Source organism: Sinocyclocheilus grahami, unplaced genomic scaffold (genome assembly GCF_001515645.1).
Source record: "Sinocyclocheilus grahami isolate Dianchi unplaced genomic scaffold, SAMN03320097.WGS_v1.1 scaffold943.1, whole genome shotgun sequence".
Lineage (NCBI taxonomy): Eukaryota > Metazoa > Chordata > Actinopteri > Cypriniformes > Cyprinidae > Sinocyclocheilus > Sinocyclocheilus grahami.
This window is the reverse complement of record NW_015506122.1, coordinates 191913-197912: the sequence shown is the minus strand read 5'-3', so window position 1 is coordinate 197912 and position 6000 is coordinate 191913. Positions and strand designations below refer to the sequence as shown.

General features: G+C 38.7%; 1 pseudogene; it reads right to left on the bottom strand.

The window, feature by feature from the left end:
- Positions 1-3241: 3241 nt before the first annotated feature.
- LOC107564520 (serine/threonine-protein kinase pim-3-like) lies at positions 3242-4584 on the bottom strand (annotated as a pseudogene).
- Positions 4585-6000: the final 1416 nt, after the last annotated feature.

Genomic DNA, 6000 nt, shown 5'->3' with positions numbered 1-6000 from the left:
CGGCTAAACATTTGGAAGCCTCACACATTTGCAGGAAACAGCTTACTTCCGCATTGCCAAATAAGGAAGATATATTCAAATCATACCGTTTTCCTGCCTCAGATAGGGCATCATATTTATATAAAACAGTTGTTACAATAACTAAACAATAAAGTATGAAAAAGTTGTTACTTTTGCCAAAACATTTAATATTGGATCTTTGTTTTTTGGTTAGGGGAGGGGGGCTGATTTGGGGGAATACAAAAAATGACAAGTAATCGTGGTTCTAGCCAAATCAAAGTTCAGTTTCCCAGGAATGCATGAATGGGTTTTATTGTGTAATGACTCCTCTTTGAATGTTTGCCTAGTTGGAATCAAACAGGGCTGGAGCCCCAGTAAATAATGCTGAATTTTTAGATCAATATGGCTGCTCGTGGCCAATGAATTGTTCAGATAGTGGCCGTTTTATTAAAAGACAGTGAGTCTTTAATTTGGTATATATACTACTTGGTAAGAAACAAATATATCATTAAGACATTTTAACTTCAAACCTTTGCCTATGGCTAAAATATGAGTCCTCTGTCCATAATATCGCTTCCTCCGGTGAAGACTTATATGGCAAAAATTAAACATTCCTTTAATGTCCAGAATTAAGCAGAGCAGGAATAAAGACAAAGAAGCTCAAATATAAGTTTTTGCATTTTTTTTGGTCACCCATATTTTAATTCCATGACATTTTTAATTTTTTTAATGTGGCTTAATATTTCATAAGACTATTATTTTACATTTAGAATGAGAAAGTATACTTTTGACTGATATATGTAAGGCATGAACTTTAGCCAGAAGGTGGCAGTACAACATGATAAACAGGAACATGAGTCTAGTTACACACCGGCAGAGGCGTACCTACATGAAGTGGGGGCCCCAGGCAAAATTAATCGGTGAGGCCCTTCTAAAAGATTTTTTTTTTTTTTGTTAATGTATCTTTGTTACCTAGTGATATAATTATACAACATATGAAATGTGGACAAAACTTCTTTTGTGTAGCCTAATGAATTCAACCACAATATCGAACGGAGAAAAAAATATTTATCATTTTTAATTAATTAGGCTGTAAAAAAAATGGGAATGTTAAAATGTTTAAGGCATAGTTGTTGCATGACAACCTAGCCCGTTATCATTTGCTCATGGAGACAATTATGAATAAAATGGTTTATATTTAGTTTGGAGTGGAATAGAGTGTGGGCAGAAACATAAATTGGTGCCTATGCTTACCGCTTACGTCCTCTTTCCTCTTTTACTCTTTTTTTTCGCTTCAGGCTGCCTGATAGATTTGTCCTCTGCTTTATGTTTACCGTGCGTGTTTATGTGTGTGTGCGCAAACTTTTTTCAGTTCATTCCTAAATTGCGCAAGCTCACCTTAGTAATTTAAAGCCTTCTATAGATATATTTATCACGTCTGTGAGCCATGTACTCGCTGAGTTTTGGTTAATTTTTGTGAAGCGAGCCTGTTCAAGACGAGACGGCAGAAAGCGCATCATTCTTTATTTTATAAAAGCACAACGTTTTGTTGATTATTGTGAGTGCACACAAATAAAAGTAGACCCTTTACAGTTACGAATGATGTATTACTCTTACCTTTATGAGCAAAACTTACGGAGTATTCACTGAAAAAAATGCAAGTGATCGCGCTGGCGCCTCCATGTCCTGCAAAGCGCGCTTCAGCTTCCACTCTCCGCACAAACTATTGGATATAGCGCACATGTATCTAGGTTTAACGTTTAAACATTGTTTTATGCCTGAACTGTTTTATATCTATAGATTTTATTTTAGGCAAGTCGTGATGATTTGAGAAGGCTAAATTGATCAAACATAGGCTCACTGTCTGCCGCTGGCCGCTTGGTCGTTACTTTAAAAAAAAAAAACGTATATTTAATTCTAAAACTAGAGATCTCTAATATGGAGTAAATGCAGGTGAAATCTTGTGATCTGTAACTAGTGGAAAAGAAGTTAAAAACATTTTATTTTTTAAATAATCTTTTTTTTTAAGTGCATTGCCTTTTTGATGTATGATGAATGTAAACTATTTGTGTTTTTTTGAATAGTTAACTCTCATCAGCACTACACATTTAAATAAAAATTCAGTTATACATCATTAAATTAAACTGTGAGGTGATCCTTAGAAGAATAGTTTATCCGAGAATAAAAATTATGTCATTTACTCACCCCTGTGTCATTCCAACACTTTATGACTTTCTTTCTTTGTTCTGTGAAAAAAACAATGATATTTTGAAAAAGAGTTTTGTCCATACAGTAAAAGTCAGTGGGGGGTCAATATAGTTTTGTAATACAGTGTATGAACCCCCTCTGCTGGACCCTTCAGACATCAGCAGTCCTTCAACAGAACTGTTACTGAAGGACATAAGCATTTACTGCTGCGTAAACATAAAACCATGTCTGCATTTGTGATCGGAGAAATGTCAAACAACAAGCGCTACTCTACACTGCCCAAAACTCACGTTTGAATCGTCAGTGGCAAATTATTTAAATATAAAAAAACGTACTTACAGTCTGTGAGTCAGAAGCGCCAGACTGTCCTTGCAAAGTTGGAACTGCCCCACTTTATAGAAATAACCTTTGTGCACAGCCGGAGCTACTCTCCCAGGTCTGTTCTGGAACAGTGTTGTAAATACAACTTAACCACTGATTTCTAGTTGTGTCCTCTTTTGGAAGACCAAACAAAGTAGTTTCGCTTTCACAACGAAACACAGCGTCTCCACGACATGGCGGCGGCAGCAACAATACTACAGTGAGAATAAAAGTTACGCCTTCTTTCTTTGCGTGAACGTTTGGGTGGTGTTATGCAAATCTTCCCACACAGTGATGTAGATATGTGGGGGCGTGTTTAAAAGAGGCTTGGGCGTGGACAAGTCTTAACTTTTATAAAGAATATCTCTTTGGGTTTGAGATTTTAGTGTTTGCAACTTCAGGGATCTTATCTATGCACAATCAGTTTGTAACACTCCAAAGAGAAAGGAAAACTTGAAATTGCATCATATGACCCCTTTAACTAATAAACTAATGACATGCTAATGTGTGCATTAAGGGCGCTTTCACACTAGCACTTTTTGTGCGCACCCGGGTTCATTTGGTGTCAGAGTTTGGTGCGTTTGGGTGATGTGACCAGGCAAACGAAGCAAGTGTGAAAGCACCCCGAAAAGACTGCAGTGGATCTGTCGAGTTATGCTCTCTATGCAGACTACTAAAATATTTCGACAAATGGCGTAAGTTGAGCTCTCTGCTCTTTGTGAACGGCTGAATGTTTGCCATCTCTTGCCTTGTAGAGCATCACACCCAGCGACCAAGCAGTAGCTGGTCCTGCACGATAGCTGTGGGAATGAAACCACTCTGGAGGGGCGTATGAAAGAGTGCCTGAGAAACCCGAGAAGAGGAAGAGATCAGCTTAAACGCTTTCAGTTCAAAACAGAAACTTCCTTTTGTTGATCAGGTATAAGAAGATCGTCGTAGCGAGATCATCTCCTAGCCAACCTGCAAACTCTGTATACTCCGAGTCTTTCAGGAGGTGTCCGCAGCCAAAATCCAGCAGCTTGATCTCATTCATATCAGTGCAAATGAGCAGGTTCTGTGGCTTGACGTCCCGGTGGAAGACGCCGCGGCTCTCGCAGTGTTTGAGAGCGTTGATGAGCTGCAGCAGCACCTTCTTGGCCTGCCTCTCATCCAGACAGCCGTTCTCCTCACAGAATCTGTGGAGATCCTGGCAAGGATCCGGCCGTTCCAGGACCATGACGTAGCGGCCGGGATGGTCAAACCACTCCAGCAGTTTCAGGACACTGGGACAGGCTGGAGCTGAATTGACCCGGGTCATCAGTGTGACCTCCAGCGGCAGCAGACCCTGACCTTCCTGCGGCGGCAGAGGAGACATGAGATCCTTTAATCATCACTAGATTGATTTATGTGTCAATCAAACCAATATGACTAAACTTACAACGTCTATGTTCTTGTGGCTCCTCGTCTTTAGTGACGTACTTGATGGCGACCTGCAGACAGATGTACCACAGTTAATTACACCTGCTAATTATGACAATAACCTCATGCTCTGCACAGGTGAAATACAGTTTTTGCCACAAGTGTCATGAATAAGGGCTGTTCGAGTGAAGAAGGAGGGAAAATGTCTTACTGGTAATCCATCAGAGCTGCGGGTCCCAGCAAACACAGAGCCGAATCCACCTTGACCCAGCATTGGGCCCTTTATATACGCATCTGCAACATACGAGAAAACAGGTGACTACAAGAATGTTACTTTAATCATCAGTCAGTGAGTGAACATTTCAATGGCAAATCACTTAATTCAGCAATGTCTTCAGAATAAGCCTGACCTTCGCAAGAGCGTTTGGCGGGTCTCTGGTTTGAGGTGGAGGGATCTTCATCCTCCAAGTTGAGCCTCTTCCTCTTCCTTTGAGTCGACTCAGAAGGCAGAGGAGTGATATAGCCAAGCAGCTCTGGACTCCACGGCTGAGTTGGGTTTGACAGTGCTTTCTGAATGTGGTCTCCACACTGTCTCCCAACCTCCTGACCAGCAGCCATCTGGGTTAAAGCAAACATCTATCCTGAGGTGTGTTAATCGTGGTATAAGCGGAATAATTGACTAACCCGAGGTGGTAATGCGGCCACGACACTTAACATACTAATAATAAACAAATGAAAAATAAAAACACTTACCTCATCTAAGTGTGAGACTTAAACTTTCTTAAAGAAGAGGATCTAGCTTACTTTCTGGGACCAGAAGAAGCCAGAAAACAAATTGACTAACTCACAGTAAGTTTTTGGAGGCACAACGTACAGATTTTTGACAGACAAAAAATAAAATTATATATATATAAATATATATATATAAGGTGGAAAAAAGAAATCAAGTGTACTCTGTCGAGTAAAAAAAGTATGAAGTCTGACATCAAAAATAGCAGCATTAATCATGTGATCCAAAATAAATATATTTTTGTGTCTAACAATTGCATTCATTTTGTTCATGTCATATCATATCATGATAATTCACTGAATTACTATTTTCAATTAGGTGGAGGCAGTTAATCCGTGTATCATTCGAATCTTACTGTTTTTTGTTTAAAATAAAAGTCTAGCTGCTATTAGATCTCTCCTCTTAATTTTCTGGCTGCCTTGACAATAGTCTTTTTCTATATATTATAATCAATATAGTTTTAGTAGAAGGGCTACTGGATCATATTTGATGCATAACTTAAGGCCTGATAAGGTGTCTATATCAAGGTGTGTATATATATATATATACACACACACACACACGTCCAAGAACTGCAATCCGTGTATCATTCGATCATTCATTTTTTGATTTAATATTGAAAGTAGAAAAATGAGAAAATGGTTCCTTTTTCATTTTTTTGTTTTTTTTTCTTCCATAAAACGAAAAACGAGAATTCAGCTTACATTTTCGTTTTTTGTGGCATGCGCCAGAAAGATGCTCAGCTGATGCAAAGAATAGAATTTATATCTACACAGAAGAAAACCCTGTCTAGACAATGCCCCGGTACGAGTTGTGACGAGCTATTCATTTGACTGATTGTTTGATGAAAAAAAGATGAAATGTAGTTGCAATAAATGCGTTAAGAATCCATACAACTGCAGCAGCAGGGGACTATTATTCTGCTGCGTGATACTGCTGCGGAAGAACTGATGACGGCACAGTTTGATCTTCGGCTGACCAATCAGCAGAAAGGGGCGTTTAATTCCTGCCCACATGTAGAAATAAAATATTCAAGCTGTTTATTCATTTTTCCACCCATGAACTAAAAACGAAAATTTAAGCTGAATTCTGATTTCTCGTCTTTTGGAGAAAAAAAACGAAAAAAACGAAAAAGGTTTTCTCATTTTTCTACTTTCAATATTAAATCAAAAAATGAATGATCGAATGATACACGGATTGCAGTTCTTGGACATTGCTCTTTTAAAGTTCTTGTTCTATGTATT